Source organism: Chiloscyllium plagiosum, chromosome 22, assembly GCF_004010195.1.
Source record: "Chiloscyllium plagiosum isolate BGI_BamShark_2017 chromosome 22, ASM401019v2, whole genome shotgun sequence".
In the NCBI taxonomy this organism is placed as follows: Eukaryota; Metazoa; Chordata; class Chondrichthyes; order Orectolobiformes; family Hemiscylliidae; genus Chiloscyllium; species Chiloscyllium plagiosum.
In genome coordinates, this window is record NC_057731.1 from 14,916,784 (window position 1) to 14,935,349 (window position 18,566).

Genomic DNA, 18,566 nt, shown 5'->3' on the forward strand with positions numbered 1-18,566 from the left:
GAGCGCAATTGTGCCCAGATAAAGAAGGAAGATTTGGCAGTCATAATTGGAGTCAGGATGTTCCACCAATACCTTGTAATAATAACAGACCACAAGACCCTGTGTGGATGCACTGAACTGTCTCTCGATGGCAGGTACACCAATGGAGATACCGCCACTGGAAACCTCTGTAATGGTTTGAAATTTTTCAGACACACTTCCCGTCACAGCCGACAATATCAGACAGCGGATACAGAAAGGTCTGGTCCTGGTAAAATTGAAACAGGTAGTGGTGATGGAGGAAACCAAAGGACTGTCACAACCAGAAATGAAACCATTTTGGACACAGAGAGACCAGATCACTGTAGAGGATGGCATATTATTATGGGGAACAAGAATGATTATCCTGAGCAAAGATCACCACCAGATACTGACTGAACTCCTGCAAGGTCATCCAGGGGTTTCCAAATTGAAGATGTTGGCAAGATGTTATGTCTGGTGGCCAGGATTGGATGTAGACATAGCTGCACTGGTGGAGCTGTGCCAACAAGGACAACAATTATCCCCAGGAGCCCCCCTGCATTCATTGGCATGGCCAGGTAAACCCTGGACTCAATTACATGTTGACTATGCAGATCCTTTTACAGGCTCAATATTTTTGGACAATGCGGATTCCCACTCAGAATAGCTAGACATGCATAGACTTCAAACACAGCAGGATGATCGGAAAACTGCATGCATTTATTGCAAGACAAGGATTCCCAGAACTGTTGGTCACAGATAACAGGTCATTGTTTACAAACAAGAAATTTGAGTATTTCATAAGGTCGAATGGCATTCGACATATAAGGACAGCTCTATACCATCCATCACCCAGTGGTCTGGCAGAAAGATCAGTCCAAACTTTGAAGGCAGGATTAAAGAAACTGCACACAGCTTCACTAAATACCAAACTGTCCCAATTCCTATTTGATTATAGGTCCACCCCTCATGCAACTACAGAGATAGCTCCACCAGAGTTGTTAATGAGGAGACGATACCAGGTTAAATCGGTCTTCCCGAATCTGAGGTTGAAGGTGAAATGGCATCAGGAACATCAATGCTGGACGCAAGACTCAGGCAGGTGGACCTCATGAATCTGAGTTTCCTGATTGGGGCTGTTAATTTGGCCCAATAGGGAGCCCTGGCTGACTGATATAAACAGGAGTGTCAGACATCCTGTTCACTCTGACAGCTGGCTCTGAGGGAGGTGGATCAGTGTCAAAGATTCTCTGCATGTAAATAGAGGGCAACTTGGTGATAGGATACTAGCCTCTGTGAAGTTATTTCAGCTTGACCATCCAATTTTTAGAAAAAGTTGATTTAAACAAAGTATGTAAATTTAAAATAGAATAGTCATATTATAGCTAACTTTGATATTCAATAATATGATATTGATTCCTATAATGTCATTTGGAATTGATTTAAATCATAAATGTTCAAAAACAATTGCAATGGAGTTGTAATTTCATATTGATAACCTCACAAATTCATATCTAGGTAGCAATGTCCAGTCATTCTCAACTGAATGCTGACATTAGTCACCGTAAATAAGAGGTTGTTTCTGCTCTAATATATCTGTAGTATATTTTACCATGGTTTCAAAACTGTGGTATGAGAGGGGACATTTCATTGCAGGATCCAGGTAATAGCTGTTAAAGCTGACTATGTTCCATTAATGCTCTGAAATGTCTTTCAGTTGATGTTTTAAGATGACAATAAGTTCGACTGGGTAGGCTTACCTTGCCATGGGTTGTAAAGATAGTAGAGCCATTAATATACTTAATGAGTGAGAAATGAGCTTTTAATGGCAATGTTTCCATTAACTACTTTAAACACATCTGTTGCTCAAGCTTAGAAAATGGTGTAGGCTATGGATTGGCATGGCACATGTTCAGAGCAAGGATGCACTGACGTCAGAACAGAATTGCTTTTCAACTCTGATTTGCAAGAATTAGCCATTATTATGCATTTTTGTGCTTTAATGTTAGTTATTCTCCAGCCTGCTTACCAGCATAATTGTTACTATATGCCAGTGATACCCTTTTGCTCGTGCCAGAATGAAATTAACATCAGGAACGATGAAAATCCACACCACAGAGGTTCTTAAAGCTTTGTGATCAGTGGTAAGCACTATCACTTCACCATTTACTGCAAAATTCAAGTCCAGAATTTTTATGAGTTATGAAAATTATTTCTCCTTCTAAATTAATCCTTCAATTAATTTCAACATCAGATCTATAAAGCCAATTTCTTTCTAAATTATTTTATAACACTATTAAGAGACTAATTTGTCTATCTATAATAAACTGAGAAAAAATACCTTTCAATCTCATCTTTTGTGAGATTCTGTAATCTTGTTTGTTCTGAGCTTAATTTTATACTATAAAATATGTGCAGAGTCAATGGGATTTTAACATTTATAACACAGTTCTACAACAAAAGCAAATTAGCACATACACCAACATTTTCTATTAATTTTTGATTCACCACATAAAAATTTGAATTATGGAGACAACTGGTGAAAAATACAGCTGCATCTTCAAGTGTATATTGTTTGGTTTAGCTTGTACAATATAGCTTGCAAAACCTAAAAGACATGGAATGACTTTTTCACAGTTCATGTGCTATTAATCAGTAAATCAGTCTTTTTCTAGTGCAACAGAAGATAACACATTATGTTATTAAACTCTGTTGTAGGTTGGAGCTGATTAACTTCACAAATGCACGACCCAGTTAAACATTTAAGTTCTACTGGTATCACTTTAATATTGTCAAAAAGTGTGGCACTGGAGAAGCATAGTTGGTCAGGCAGCATCCAAGGAGCGGGACAGTTAACATTTTGAGCACAAGATTTTAAGAGCTGAGGAGATGTGCTTTTCCAGCACCACACTTTTTGACTCTTATCTTCAGCATCTGCAGTCCTCACTTTGCCCTTACTTTAATGTTATGCCAACTCTGTATCTCTGAGGGTATAAACAGCGTCCTCTGTTATTTGAAAAATATCAAGCAAGGAAAAAGATTTTGCCTCTGTTGCTTATGATAATATACTGTGTACTGTACTACTGAGAAATACAGATTGGGAGAGTCAAAGACTTGATATTTTATCTGTAATAAGTAAACAAATAACTGCCAAATTTAGCTGTGGAGGTATGCTATTTTATCCCCTGCTTGCACTGGATAATTGTTAAATATTAGTCAGGATCCTGCTTCCTTATCACTACCTCATATCAACCATTTCTGTCTGTTTGAAGACAAGATGAGGCTTGGTGCTTGTGTCCCACATTTCACTAAAGCAGCTAGATGTTTGGGTGAACACCTGCCCAACTTAGGCTGCTGCTGTTGTGCTGCTGTCAACGATGGAATTGGTTATGTGAGGCAGTTGTTGATTAGACTGAAACCAAAAGAGCAGGTCTGGACCTTCCTGTGGCTTGCCACTTCAACACACAATCCTGCTCCCATGGCCACATGTCTGCCCTTGGCCTGCTGCAATGTTCCAGTGAAGCTCAACGCAAACTGGAGGAACAGCTTCTCGTCTTCCGACCAGGCATGTTACAGCCTGCCGGTCTCAACATTGAATTCAACAACTTCAGATGATTATCCCATCTTGACCCCTCTGTTTTCATTCTGCTCTGTAATTTTATTTCATTTATTTTATTTATTTAAAAAAAAAAATTCACTGTTCTGTACCTCTTATTTCTTGATTGTCTCTCTTTCTCTCACTCCTTACTCTCTCATCACCCTTTTCCTCTCCTCTTCCCCCTTTGCTACCCTTCTCCCCTGTTTTCCATTTTGCCTCTGCTTCACCCATCCTCAACATCCCCCACATATTTTGTCACATAGCACTGGCTTCAGCCTTGACCATTCACAGCTCCTAATCCCCCTATAATCTCTCTATGCACTGTCATTATCACCTCTTTATTGCTACCTTTGTTTCTGGAGCCATGACTCACCTTCTCTCAACCGAGTATAAATATCTCCCTATTTCTCCCTTTCTCTAGCTTTGACCAACTTGACAAAGAGTCAGCTCTTTTCTCTCCTTACAAATGCTGCCAGACCTGCTGAGATTTTCCAGCATTTTCTCTTTTGGTTTCAGATTCCAGCATCCGCAGTAATTTGCTTTTATCCTGTTGATTAGACTGAATTCTCCTGTTAAAGAAGGAGCAAAACTAGATCTTCAGTTGGGCCATAGGGCAGCGCAGGTGCTTGAAGTAGAAATTGGTGAACACTTTGGGTCTAGTGACCATAATTCTATTAGTTTCAAAATGGTTATGGAAAAAGATAAGCCTTCCATAAAAGTTAAACTTTTTAATTGGAGTAAGGCAAATTTTAATGGTATGACACAAGAACATGCGAAAGTTAATTGGAGTAGACTGTTCACAGGTAAAAGGACATCTGACAAGTGGGAGGCATTCAAGAGTATGATGGTGAGAGTTCAGAAACATTTTGTTCCTGTTAGAGTGAAGGGTAAGGCTGGTAAGATTTAGGAACAATGAATGAATAAAGATATTGAGGTTCTAGACAAGAATAAAAGAGAATCTTATTTTAGACAGAGACAACTTGGTACAATTGAATCTCTTAATCAATATAAAGAATGTAGGGACATTCTTAAGAAAGAAATCAGGAAGGCTAAGAGGAGATATGAGATAGTATTGGCAGATAAGGTGAAGGATAATCCAAAGAGATTTTACGAATACATTAAGAGCAAGAAAATAACTATAGAGAGTGTAGGGCCTCTTAAAGATCAAAGAGGTCATCCTTGTGTTGAACTGCAGAAGATGGGAGAGATACTAAATGAATATTTTGCATCATTTTTTACTGTGGAGAAAGAACTGGGGTCTAGAGAAAGCAGGAAAATAAACTTTGATGTTTTTAAAACATTTGACATTACAGAAAAGGATGTTTGGGAGGTCTTAGGGAATATAAAGGTGGATAAATCTCTGGGACCTGATCAAATGTATCCTAGAATGTTGTGGGGAGTAAGGGAGACAATTACAACACCCCTTGCAAAAATATTTGCATTATCTATAACTACAGGTGAGGTGCCTGATGACTAGAGGGTGGCTAATGTTTTACCTTTGTTTAAGAATGGTTGTAAGGAGAAACCAGGGAACTGTAGACCTGTGAATTTGATTTTAGTTTTGGGTAAACTGTTGAAGGTGGTTATGAAAGATAGGATTTATGGACATTTAGGGAGGCAAAATTGATTAGGGATAGTCAGCATGGTTTTGTGCAAGGAAAGTCCTGTCTTACAAACTTGATTGATTCTTTGAACAAGTTACCAAAAAGGTTGATGATGGAAGAGCAGCAGATATTGTTTATTTGGATTTCAGTAAAGCCTTTGACAAGGTTCTGCATGGTAGACTTATTAGTAAAGTTAGGTCATATGGGATTCAGGGTGAGCTCGCTAATTTGATACATAATTGGCTTATCGGCAGGAAACAGAGGGTAGTGGTAGAGGGTTACTTTTTGGACTGGAGGCACGTCACCAGCAGTGTTCCACTGGGATTGGTTCAGGGTCCTCTTCTGTTGCCATTTATATAAAGGATTTGGCTGAGAATACAGGAGGGATGGTTAGTAAGTTTGGGGATGACACCAAAATTGGTGGCATGGTAGACAATGAAGAAGATTTTTTAAAGTTACAAAAGGATTTTGATTTAATGGGTCAAAGGGCTTAAAAATGGCAGGTGGAGTTCAATCTGGATAAATATGAGATATTGAATTTTGGTACAACAAACAAGGGTGGGGCTTATACAATTAATGGTGGGACCTTGTGCAGTTTTGTAAAATAGAGGGACTTAGGGATGCAGGTACATAATTCTTTAAAGTTTGCGTCACATATAGATAGCGTGGTTAAAAAGGAATTTGGCACACTTGCCTTAATTGTTGATGTTGTACAGGATATTGGTGAGGCCTCTTCTGGAATACTGTGTCCAGTTCGGGGGTGGCCCGGTTATAGGAGGAGATGATTAAGCTGGGGAGGGTTCAGAAGAGATTTACCAGGAAGTTGCTGGGTGTGGAAGGTTTGTGTTATAAAGAAAGATTGGATAGGCTGGAACTTTTTTCAGTGGAGTGTAGGAGGCTGAGAGGTGACCTGATAGAAGTTTATAAAATAATGAGAGGTATAGATAATGTTGATGGTAGTTATCTTTTCCCGAAGGTCGGGAATTTCAACTCCGGGAGGCACATTTATAAGATGTGAGGAGAGAGATTTTAAAAACACAGAAGAGGCAATGTTTTTGACACGGAGGGTGGTTCACGTGTGGAATAAACTTCCTGAGGATGTGGTGGTGGAGGTACAATTACAATGTTTATAAGGTATTTGGATGGATACATGATTAGGAAAGGTTTGGAGGGATGTGTTTCCTGAGGAAGGGCTAATGCCCGAAACGTCGATTCTCCTGTTCCCTAGATGCTGCCTGACCTGCTGCGCTTTTCCAGCAACACATTTCCATCTCTGATCTCCAGCATCTGCAGACCTCACTTTCTCCTTGGAGGGATGTGGCCCAGGAGTAGCAGATAGGACTAGTTTAGTTTGGGATTATGTTCTGCATGGACTGGTTAGACCGAATGGTTTGTTTCCATGCTGTATAATTCTATGACTTTATGATTCATCACCACCTTCATTCATTTGAGTGACATGATGGCTCAGTGACTAGCTCTGCTGCCTCACAACACAAGGGGCCTGGGTATGAATCCAACCTTAGACTCTGTTTGTGTGGAGTTTGCACATCCTCCAAATGTCTGCGTAGGTTTCCTCCAAGTACTCCTGTTTGCTCACACAGTTCAGAGATGTGCAGGCTAGATGCGTTGGCCATGCTAAATTGTGCATAGAGTCCAGGAATGTGCAGGCTAGGTGGATTAGCCTTGGGAAATGCAGGGTTACAGGATTGAGTCTGGGTGGGATGCCCTTCACAGCATGGGTGCAGACTCGATGGGTCAAATGGCCTCTTTCTACACTGTAAGGATCCTATGATGCTCCTACAGAGCTTAAAGTGGAGTGGGAGTAGAATGAGCAGCCCAATCAACACTGGTCTCCTGCACCAATACATCATACAACTACACCATCAACTAGTCCAGATATCCTGAGCTCATTTGGGCATAAATATGACTTGGCAGCCTGAGTACAATGTGGGAAAATGTGAATCTGCTCATTTGAAATTAAGGTTTCTTTTAAAGGTGACTTTGCTAACAAAATTATTGTTAATAAAAGCTATTTATTACAGGATCTGCTATTAAATTGCAAAGACAAAAGGCATTCAATATTGTATGCTAACTCCCCCATTTTTATTTCTATTCAAAGTGGAAATGCATAATTTTTCTGTTAAATTTTTATAGTTCTCAATCTTTAAATTTTCTTTGAATGTGCTTTTACATAATTCATCCAAATTGATGCATGAAACCTGAATGTACATACATTGGAAATATGGAGGAAACTCAAAAAAGAGATATTTAGATTCTGAATTCTACCAAATATACCTGGCAATTTGATTTGATTTAGAGGGGTTTTTTTGCCTTATGATTGAGGTTTTCTTTTAAAGGCTCTTTAGGTAGAAATGCTGATCCCTGTTCTAGAGCATTAGTGTACAGCAAATGCTCTGTTTCCTTGGGTGGTTTTTTTTTCAGTTTGAATAATTGGACCACAAGCTTTCAGAGACCATTCTCTGCCTTAATAGTGCAGATGCAAGCAGTAAAGAGGCTGGTCTATTAATACGTACAAGCTTTTAGGACTCTTGCCTGGTCACTATAACAAGATGGCAAAAAAGACACTTCAGTTTTAAAGCTTATTTAATTAGTAGAATTATGTGTGTGCAGTTCTACAAAATACAAACATTATTTGCTACAACTAATGGTGTTGTTGACTGATCCATGAATGCGGGGTTTTATAAACATCAATATATTGATGCACTTATATTTTTAGAGGACATTTACTTAGGCCTTCTGTCTGAGTTCTGAAAGCAGGGACATGCAATTTGAGGCAGAAGAAGGTAGAAAGGCATAAAGGTTGAATGAGGCTCTGCATTATTTTGTAACTGATTTTTAAAATTAGGCTTGGCCCTAAAAACAACCATTGCAGGATTAAGTAGCGTTTTACCACATTCTGTTATTATTTCAGTTTCTTCACCTAAATATTTATATACTGGCATTTATGAATAATGAACTTATGAAATAATTCATTCCCAATCCATTTAATTTTCAGATTGACCCTTCTAAATCGAGCAGGTTATTTTTTGCTAATTCCACCACTGTAGAGATAATATTGCACATATAAATGATTAATCCAAATTATTAAAAATTTCATTTTGAGCAATAAAGAATTGTATGTTCCTTGCTTTTGTCATCTGAGTATTATTAATCAAATTAATTAAACATGACTAATTTCCAGTCTTGTGATTCACACTCCGGAGTAGTCCACACAATGAACTAACCTTGAATGATCCAACTGTGATCACTTTTCACTCCAAGCTGAAAATTTGAGCTCTATCATGTAACTGAATGGATCATGCTTTATTGGGATCCTCTACTTGATCAATTTCTGACTGACTTCTCCAATAATCGCTGTGGCAGTTTCTTCCAATTGTATTCAAATGTTAGCAAGTTTTGAGAAGATTTGTAGCTCAGGTTGAAGTTCTGGATGTAGGTTTGCTCACTAAGTTGGAAGGTTCATTTACAGACGTTTTGTCACCATACTGGGTAACATCTTCAGTCAGCCTCCGGACGAAGCGCAGCTGATGTTTCCTGCTTTCTATTTATATATTTGGGTTTCTTTGGGCTGGTGATGCCATTTCCTGTAGAAATGTAATTTTCTATGGTGATGTCATTTCCTGTTACTTTACTCAGAGGCTGGTAAATGGGGCCCAAGTCAATATGTTTGTTGATAGAGTTTCGGTTGGAATGCCATGCTTCTAGGAATTCTCGTGCATGTGTTTGTTTGGCTTGTCCTAGGATGGATGTGTTGTCCCAGACAAAGTGGTGTCCTTTCTTATCTGTATGTAGGATACTAGTGAGAGAGGTCCATGTCGTTTTGTGGCTAGTTGATGTTTATATATCCTATGGCTAGCTTATTTTTGTCTATATCGGACAAACAGGCAGGAAACTAGCCACTAGAATATATGAACATCAACTAACCACAAAATGACATGACCCTCTCTCACTAGTATCCTTACATGCAGATAAGGAAGGACACTACTTTGACTGGGACAACACATCCATCCTAGGACAATCCAAACAGAAACAGGCACAAGAATTTCTAGAAGTATGGCATTCCAACCGGAACTCTATCAACAAATATATTGACTTAAACCCCATTTACCACCTCCCCTGAGAAGATTAACAGGAAATGACATCACCACAGGATATGACGTCACCAAACCAATAAACCAACATATAAATAGAAAGTAGGAAACATGAGCAGTGCTTCATCCGGAGGCTCACTGAAGATGTTACCTAGTATGGTGACGAAATGTCTGAAAATGAATTTCCAGCTCAGCGAGCAAACCTACATCCTGCATTCAAATGTCTATTCCTGGTTCTCCCCCCCCCCCCAATTTCAGGAATGAGGATCCCTAGCATGTGAATGTGTAATGACTCTTGGTGTGTAGTTTCCCAGGCAACCGAGACTTAAAAGATTGTTTGAAACTATAATTTGGGTTTAATCCTGGGAATGGTAGCCTTGGGATCAAAACAAAAAGCACAGGATAGTCATTGAGACCCTGAGATGCAAGGACAGATATGGCCTGAGGATAAGTTGATGAGAATGGAATAGTTGATGAGGAAATGCTATTTGTGGCAGGGACCAATGCAGATTAGGGACAAAGTTATGGCTTGGGCTTTACAAGGCTGTTGATAAAGTGTCAATCATGTCGTGCATGGAACTGTATTCCCTACTATCCCATCACCAACCATCATATAGTAAAGAAGATGAATCCTTGGAGGTGTACGTAACTGATCCTACACACATGTTGTGGGATTCTGAATGGCTTCTCTAGTTTTCATATACAGTGCGAATGTCTGGCAGTGCTGTGATTTTCTTCCTCGTACCGTTAGTGACAGATTGTCATGCTATTGGGACCAATCTATAAGGGGTACGAGTGGCATGAAGTGAAATTATACAAGGAAAAATATTGACAGGACTCTCAGGATAGCTCAGAAATGAATGCAAAAGATTCCAGGACAGTATTTCAGAGGGCAGGGAGGGCCTCAGTTTAACACCTCAACCAAAAGACAGCACCTCCAACAATGCAACACTGCTTCAGAACTGCACTGGACTGTTAACCTTGATTGTTGTCTTCAGTGCTGGAATGGATCTTGAAGGTGGAATCCTGTGACCTGGAGAATAGAGTGCTCCAATCTATGACTGACTATCTAGTTTTGCACTTGTGTTTGTTCTATTTCATCGAGCTGTTATGGCTGAGCACGCAGCTGTCCTTAGTTGCTGTAAGCAGAAAATCATAAAAGGGAAAATTTGTGGTTTTGTGGGGGCTGGGAAGCAAATGGTCACAGTGTCTTGAAGTTCATTTACAGGAGCAGCATGAGGTGTTCTGGGAGTTGCGAAGGAGTAAAGGGTACGAACATTCAATCATCATCAATGGTCTCAGCAATGTGTGGTGAGATGGATTCGGTCATAGCAGACCCTCAGATGGTGATAGTCCCTCTATGGGACTCAGAACATAGAAGCTTCCTTGTTCCAATTCTGTTTTGCTCTCAACTATTGTGTACCCTATTGTCATCCAAGAGGGTAGAACATCAGTATGATGCTGCACTGTACTTGAGTGATAATCTTCTGCTGAAAATGTGTCGCTGGAAAAGCGCAGCAGGTCAGGCAGCATCCAAGGAACAGGAGAATCGACGTTTCGGGCATAAGCCCTTCTTCAGGGCTTATGCCCGAAATGTCGATTCTCCTGTTCCTTGGATGCTGCCTGACCTGCTACGCTTTTCCAGCAACACATTTTCAGCTCTGATCTCCAGCATCTGCAGCCCTCACTTTCTCTCAATGATAATCTTCTGCTGCAGCTAATTAACTCAGGTATGTACGTGGAAGATTTGAGAGGTGAAAGTGAGGCTGGCATAATTAGTAAGTGTGCGAAGGACAGGGATATTAGGTTGTGGTATTATCCCTGAGTTTCAGAGAATATGTTGTTTGATGAGTGATGGGCTGCAGTATATTGAACAGCGTGACAGGTTGGTAGTGTGGTGGGGAGATGTCATGCATTCACTGACCTTGAGTAGTCATTGCAAGATCATTAGACTTCCAGGGTCACCACTGACACACCCTCACATCCAAATGACATGACTTGATTTCTTTTGTTAACTTTGAATCCAATCCCTTCTGTAAAGGTGGTCCTTGAAGATCTCCTGGCACCTTATTGTGCCATCCCTTCCCTTTAAATTTACCTGGACCATCTCTGACACCTCCCTCCCCTTCCTGGACCTCTCCATCTCCATCAGTGATGACCGACTTGACACTGACATTTTCTACAAACCCACCCACTCCCAGCTACCTGGATTACACCTCTTCCCACCCTAACTCTTGCAAAAATGCCATCCCATATTCCCAATTCCTCCGCCTCCGCCGTATCTGCTCCCAGGAGGACCAGTTCCACCATAGAACACACCAGATGGCCTCCTTCTTTAGAGACCGCAATTTCCCTTCCCACGTGGTTAAAGATGCCCTCCAACGCATCTCGTCCACATCCCGCACCTCCGCCCTCAGACCCAACCCCTCCAACCGCAACAAGGACAGAACGCCCCTGGTGCTCACCTTCCACCCTACCAAGGGTTAAGTATTTATTCAGAGATTACGTGGGTCTTTTTCTCTCAGAGGCTTATGAGTCTTTGGAAGTCTTCCTGAAAAGCTGGAGGAAACAGAGTCCCTGAAGTTGATAGTTTCTTATTAAAACAAGGAATTGAAATGTCATCGGGAGAGGTGGGAATGTGGATTCAAAGTTAAAATTATATCAACAATGATCCGATTCAATGGTGAAGATTTCAACTCCCCCTCCCACTCTGCTGAGGGTATGGAGGTGCTGGGCCTCCTCCACCGCCGTTCCCTCACCACCAGACGCCTGGAGGAAGAGCGCCTCATCTTCCGCCTCGGAACACTTCAACCCCAGGGCATCAATGTGGATTTCAACAGTTTCCTCATTTCCCCTTCCCCCACCTCATCCTAGCTTCTAACCTCCAGCAACTCGATCCCCTGACCTGTCCGGACTTGTCCGACCTGCCCAGCTCCTTTTCCACCTATCCACTCCACCCTCTCCTCCCTGACCTATCACCTTCATCTCCTTCCCCACTGACCTATTGTACTCTATGCTACTCTATCCGCATCCCTACCCTCCTCTAGCTTATCTCTCCACGCTTCAGGCTCTCTGCCTTTATTCCTGATGAAGGGCTTTTGCCCGAAACGTCGATTTGCCTGTCCTCGGATGCTGCCTGAACTGCTGTGCTCTTCCAGCACCACTGATCCAGAATCTGGTTTCCAGCATCTGCAGTCATTGTTTTTACTTCATCCCTTCCCTTGCCCAGTGCCATCCCTAATGCCTCTTATGCTGCACCTATCATCCTTCACCTTCTCTTTGTGCTGTTATCCTATTTTCTTTGATTTAAACTCCTTCAAAGTTATTCAGTGCAGCTTCTTTTTTTGGAAAGGCAGCCTGCCTTTTAAAAAAGCAAGTTCGGAATGCTGCAGGAATCTCGTTCAGCACAGAGGCAGCTTTCCGTATAGTGCTTTCAATGAGGCAGTGTGGGAGCTGTTCAGCCAGATGCAATGAGCATACAGATCAGGTTAATGCTCCAATTACAAGTGCCATCCACCTCAATCATCGCCCCCATGGCCAAAATCTGGGGTGCACAAATTTATAAAGTCATAGACGAGAATTAAAAGACAAGATAAGTCAGGGTTCTGCAGAATCGCACCCTCGCACATATGTCTCAAGTATAAACTGCAGGCACTTCAGGGTACACGGACACTAACTCAATCTGTCAGACTCTTTCCTCCCAACTTCCAATTCAGAGTCTTGTCACTAACAGGGAATAGCATTCTCCTGATGGCTGACATTGTGTCATTTTATTTTAGATAAGGTTTGAAGAAAATCTAAATCAAAATTAGTCCTTTAAAATGTTACTGGATTTATGCAGATTGAAAATGTCACTGTACAGTAAGAATTAACATTTTCTCAGAACTGTCCAGATTGGCGTGGAGCCTTCTTCTGAACACAAGCAAGAGCAACAGATGTTGAAACTATAAATTTCACTGATGATTCATTGACTGAGGAGCACTTCAGTGAAATTCTAACATCTTCTCCAGCTGAGGCCATCCACTCACTTTACAGGCAAAATCCTTCTCCAGCATTAAAGTAACCACGTCAGTAAGCATGAATACATACAAGACCAAAACAATCACATTGAAATCCACCCCTTTGTTCATAAATGTCTTGAAAATACATCTCGATGTAAGTGCTAACATGCGCCCATTATGGACCTCTGCTACTGACCCTACTAATATTTATTGATCATGGGAAGGTCCTTTCATTTGTTGTTCTCTGTTTGACAATTAGCATTGGAAGTGAATTCAAGTCACTTGTCATTGTATGTCTGCTGGGCGAAAGTGGGTACTGCAGGTGCTGGAGATCAGAGTCAAGATTGGATTAGTGCTGGAAAAGTACAGCAGGTCAGGCAGCATCCGATGAGCAAGAAAATCAATGTTTCGGGCAAAAGGCCTTCATCAGGAATGAGGGTGGGAGCCTCGAAGGTGGAGAGATAAATGGGAGGAGCCTCGGGGGTGGAGAGATAAAACAGTTAAAAGTGGGGATGGGGGGAAGATAGCTGAGAGTACAATAGGTGGATGGAGTTGGGGGTGAAGGTGATAGGTCGGAGAGGAGGGTGGAGCGGATGGGGGAATGGAAGATTGACAGCTGGGACAGGTCATGAGGACAGTGCTGAGCTGGAAGGTTGGAACTGGGGTAAGGTGGAAGGGGAAATGAGGAAGCTGGTGTGGTCCACATTGATGCCATGACGTTGAAGGGTTCCGAGGTGAAAGATGAGGTGTTCTTCCTCCAGGCATCGGGTGGTAACGGTTTGGCAGTGGAAGAGGCTTCGGACCTGCATGTCGTCAGCAGAGTGGGAGGGGGAGTTGAAATGTTCAGCCACGGGGCGGTGGTGTTGATTGGTGCGGGTGTCCCGGGAAGCTGGTGTGGTCCACATTGATGCCATGACATTGAAGGGTTCCGAGGTGAAAGATGAGGCGTTCTTCCTCCAGGCATCGGGTGGTAACGGTTTGGCAGTGGAGGAGGCTTCGGACCTGCATGTCGTCAGCAGAGTGGGAGGGGGAGTTGAAATGTTTAGCCACGGGGCGGTGGTGTTGATTGGTGCGGGTGTCCCGGAGGTGTTCTCTGAAACACTCTGCGAATAAGCGTCCAGTCTCCCCAATGTAGAGGAGGCTGCATTGGGAGCAATGGATACAATAAATAAGATGTGTGGAAGTGCAGGTGAAGTTTTGATGGATGTGGAAGGTTCCTTTGGGGCCTTGAATGGAGGTGAGGTGGGACGTGTGGGTGCAGGTTTTGCAATTCCTGCAGTGGCAGGGGAAGGTGCCAGGAGGGGAGGATGGGTTGTTGGGGGCACATGGACCTGACCAGGTAGTCATAGAGAGAATGGTCTTTACGGAAATATGGATAGGGATGGGGAGGGAAATATATCCCTGGTGGTGGTATCCATTTGTAGGTGGCAGAAATGTTGGCGGATGATGCGATGTATACGGAGGTTGGTGGGGTGAAAGGTGAGGACCAGGGGGATTCTGTCCTTGTTGTGGTTGGAGGGGTAGGGTTCGAGGGTGGAGGTGCGGGACGTGGATGAGATGCGTTGGCGGGCATCTTCAACCATGTGGGAGAGGAAATTGTGGTATTTTAAGAAGGAGGCCATCTGTGGTGGAACTGGGATCAGATGCAGCAGAGGTGGAGGAATTGGGATTAGGGGATAGCATTTTTGCAGGAGGCAGGGGGGAGGAGGTGTAATACAGATAGCTGTGGGAGTCGGTGGGTTTGTAGAAAATGTCAGTGTTGAGTCGGTCACCGATAATTTATTGTACCACCCACAAATGGACCACACCACCAGAGATATATTTCCCTCCCCACCCCTATTCACTTTCTATAAAGACCGTTCCCTCCGCAACTACCTGGTCAGGTCCATGTCTCCTAACAGCCCACCCTCCCCTCCTGGTACCTTCGCCTGTCACCGCAGGAACTGCAAAGCCTGCGCCCACACCTCCCCCTTCACCTCCGTCCAAGGCCCTGAAGGAGCCTTCTACATCCATCAAAGTTTCACCTGCACTTCCATACATGTCAGTTATTGTATCCGTTGCTCCCGATGCAGTCTCCTTTACATTGGGGAGACTGGACGCCTACTTGCAGAGCGCTTCAGAGAAGTGGGACACCCGCACCAATCAACCCCACCGCCCCGTGGCAGAACATTTCAACTCCCTCTCCCACTCTGTCGAAGACATGCAGGTCCTTAGCTTCCTCCACCGCCACTCCCTCACCACCTGATGCTTGGAGGAAGAATGCCTCATCTTCCGCCTCGGAACCCTTCAATCCTATGGCATCAATGTGGACTTCACCAGTTACCTCATTTCCCCTTACCCCACCTTACCCCAGTTACAACCTTCCAGCTTAGCACCGTCCTCATGACCTGTCCCACCTGTCAATCTTCCTTCCCACTGATTTGCTCCACCCTCCTCTCTGACCTATCACCCTCACCCCCACCTGTATCCACCTATTGCACTGTTAGCTACCTTCTCCCCAGCCCCACCCCAGTCCCATTTATCTCTCCACTCCCGATGGTCCTAGCCTCATTCCTGTTGAAGGGCCTTTGCCCGAAATGATGCTTTTCCTGCTCCTTGGATGCAGCCTGACCTGCTGTGCTTTTCCAGCACTACTCCAATTTTGACACTGTATGTATGCTGTAATACCCATGCAATACCAGGAAGGCTGGACACAGAGTACTTTGTGGTCTCTCCACACCTCACCCATGAATTGGTGCCCATTACACAAATTGACAGAGCTACATAAGATAAATGCACAGAGACCAGTATCCCTTTTCCAAGTCACCCTTTATTTATACATGGGGAGTCCTTGACACTAATCCAGCTCCCTTAGAGCCAGCTCTCAGAGCAACAGAACCTCTGACACTCCTGTTTATATCTGTCATCCAAGGCTCCCTGATTGGACCAAGTTAATAGCCCTGATCAGGGGGCTCATATTCTATGAGGTCCTCTTGGCTGACCTCATAACAATCATTGTACTATGAGTCAGTGAGTCTTTGGGTCTAGGTAAAAGTCATCATAGTGTCTTAAATGGGGTAGTTAACAAGGTGGGAAATGAGTTGATGTTCATTTTTCCAAAAGATGCCATCAGATTATAAAGTAGCAAACATAAACTCATTATTCCAGTTAGAAAGGGAGGCAGAAAACAGGAAAGGTCAGGCTAGATAGCTTCAATTCTGAAGAAAGGTCACTGGACCCAAAACATTAATTCTGCTTTCTCTCCACAGATGCCGTCACACCCACTGAGTTTTTCCAGCAATCTCTGTTTTTGTTGTGAGCTTGATACCTGTTGTGGAGAAGATGTTAGAATTCATCATTAAATAAGTTATAACTGAGAATGTAGAGAAACTTGAGGCAATCATGAAGAGTCAGCAAAGTTTATGAAAGGGAAATCATGTTCAACTGATTTACTAGATTTCTTTGAAGAATTGAATTGAATTTATTGTCATGTGTACTGAGGCACAATGAAAAGCTTTGTCTTGCGAGCAATGCAGGCAGATCACAGAGTTACGTAGCATAGATAAGTAAATGATAGGTAAACTGTGGCAAAAACAAATACTCAGGTACAGGCGAATGCTAAGAGTTTGTGAGTCCATTCAGTATTCTAACAACGTAGGGTAGAAACTGTTTTGAAACCAGCTGGTGCATGTGTTCAGGCTTCTATACCTTCTCCCTGATGGTAGAGGTTGTAGAAAAGCATTGCCAGGGTGGGATTGATCTTTGAGAATGCTGGCGGCCTTTCCTTGACAGCGGAAGTGGAAGATTGATCCTATAGATGGGAGGTTGGCCTTTGTGATTGTCCTGGCCAAGTTCACCACTCTCTGTAACCGTCTCTGATCTTGAATAGTACAGTTACCTTGCCAGGTAGTGACACATCCAGACAGAATGCTCTCAATGGTGCACCTATAAAGGTTGGCAAGGGTATTCGCCATCATGCCAAATTTTCTCAGCTGCCTGAGGAAGAAGAGACATTGTTGGGCCTGTGTAACCAGTGCGTCCACATGAAGAGTCCAAGAAAGTTTGTTGTTGATGACCACTCCCAGGAGCTTGACACCTTCCACTCTTTCCACCTCTGTGCTGTTAATGTGTGCGTGCGTGTGTGTGTGTGGGGGGGGGGGCATGAGTAACATTCCGCCGATAGACAATAATGAGTTCCTTAGTTTGAAGGAGTATCAAATGCTGAGAATAAAGGGGAGCTTGTAGCTTATTGTCCTTGGATATAGAGAAGGCATTTATTCGGTGCCATGTCAAAGGTCATTGTGGAAAATAAAAGCTCATGATGTAGAGTTAGCATGTTAGCATGAGGAAAAGGCTGATTGGCTAACAGGAATGAGAGTATGCATAAATGGATCTTTGATGATATACAGAATGTAATGAATGAAGTCAAAAAGGAATCTGTGCTGGGACCTCAACATTTCACAATTTACATCAATGGTTTTAAAATAGTGATGGAAAAGGATAGACCAGATCTAAAAGTTGAAGTTCTAAATTGGAGAAAGGCCAATTTTGATGGTATTAGGCAAGAACTTTTGAAAGCTGATTGGAGGCAGATGTTCGCAGGTAAAGGGACAGCTGGAAAATGGGAAGCCTTCAGAAATGAGAAAACAAGAATCCAGAGAAAGTATATTCCTGTCAGGGCGAAAGGGAAGGTTGGTAGGTATAGGGAATGCTGGATACTAAAGAAATTGAGGTTATGGTTAAGAAAAAGAAGGAAGCATATATCAGGTATAGACAGGATAGATCGAATGAATCCTTAGAAGAGTATAAAGAAATTAGGAGTATACTTAAGACGGAAATCAGGAGAGCAAAAAGGGGACATGAGATAGCTTTGGCAAATAGAATTAAGGAGAATCCAAAGGGTTTTTACAAATATATTAAGGACAAAAGGGTAACTAGGGAGAGAATAGCGCCCCTCAAAGATCAGCAAGGTAGCCTTTGTGTGAAGCCACAGAAAATGGGGGAGATACTAAATGAATATTTTGCATCAGTATTTACTGTGGAAAAGGATATGGAAGATATAGTCTGTATGGAAATAGATGGTGACACCTTGCAAAATGTCCAGATTACAGAGGAGGAAGTGCTGGATGTCTTGAAACGGTTAAAGGTGGATAAATCCCCAGGACCTGATCAGGCGTACCCGAGAACTCTGTGGGAAGCTAGAGAAGCGATTGCTGGGCCTCTTGCTGAGATATTTGTATCATCGATAGTCACAGGTGAGGTGCCAGAAGAC